The sequence below is a fragment of the Polistes canadensis genome, unplaced genomic scaffold, assembly GCF_001313835.1.
Source record: "Polistes canadensis isolate GaletaPanama2010 unplaced genomic scaffold, ASM131383v1 scaffold_59, whole genome shotgun sequence".
NCBI lineage: Eukaryota > Metazoa > Arthropoda > Insecta > Hymenoptera > Vespidae > Polistes > Polistes canadensis.
The window spans coordinates 24,635-26,071 of NW_014569606.1; positions in this window are offsets into that span (position 1 = coordinate 24,635).

Genomic DNA, 1,437 nt, shown 5'->3' on the forward strand with positions numbered 1-1,437 from the left:
TATATATATATATATATTTATGTGTGTATAAATTTGTGTATACATACACGGTGAAACTCATTGTTTTCGCCACTTCGAGAGAATATTTGCAGAACGGTTAACGACCGTGAGAGGAGGAAGAATGAACGTATGTACGAACGAACGAACGAACGAACGAACGATCGTTCTTATTTACTAGTACTTTCAAATTTTACTTATTATCGTTAATAATTATCGAAAAATGTTTATTATACAAAATATATATGTATATCAGAAATAAATAAGATAAATCAATGTCGGTATATAAAGATAATGAAAATACAACGAAGTAAGGAAATATATTTCATAGGAGGTTTGTGATGTTCGAAAAATAATATTTGATTGCTTTTTTCTTTGTTTTTCGGGAGGGGGGGGGGAAATATATTAATATCAGTATTAAGATAAGCCAAATAAATAAATAAACAAATACTTTTAATCTAAGTTTTATCGGTTATTTCGTATTAATGATCATTCGAATATATATCTGTATATTTATATAAAAGTCAAATAAATAGATATAACTTTTATAATAAGATAAGAATAAAATAGAAAAGAATATATATATATATATATCTTTTATCGATTGAAAAATAAGTAGGATAATGAAATAATACGAAACTATTTTTCTTTCTTTATTACTAGTTTCAAAGAAGAAAAAAAAGAAATAATAAGCATTCGTGGAATAAAGCGTAGGCAGGTAAAACCACGTACACGCGTTTACGCGTAGGTGTGTATCGATAGTACAGCAAATGAGGAACAGAAATAGTAATAGATATATAGTGAAATAGAAAGAGAGAGAATTAAAGTTAAAGTAGTAACGAAATACAGTAAATCGATGTACGGATGCAAGACCGGATGACGTGCGTGCAAGAAACACTTACGTTACGGAAAGTCCAACTCCGTAGCTCGAGATTTTCTCTTCGTTCTATGACACGAGTATTATTCCTTCCTTTTACAATTTGTATTACTTCAAATACGAATACGATGATTAATTATTACCCACATGTATATATATATATATTACACTCACGAGAGAGAAAATATTCATTCGCGATATTATTCAATCCCAAAATGATTTGGTTATTTTCTAATTAATACAAAAAAATAACCCGTATCCTATTGAAAACAAAAAAGAAATAAAAGAAAAAAGAAAGAAACAAAAAAAAAAATTAGATGAATCATCCTATGGGATAACAAGACAAAATAAATGAATCATCCCATGGGATGGACAAATATATATTACTGGAATTATCATCAAAAAAATAATTTCAACTGTCTCGAGTAAATCAGTATTATTAATTGTTTGTTTATACTTTAATATTAATTAGTATATAATATTGGTTAAAAATAGTTTATTTATATTAATTTGAAAAAAAAAAGTATATAAATGAAGATTTATTTCTCTTGCAATGGCATATT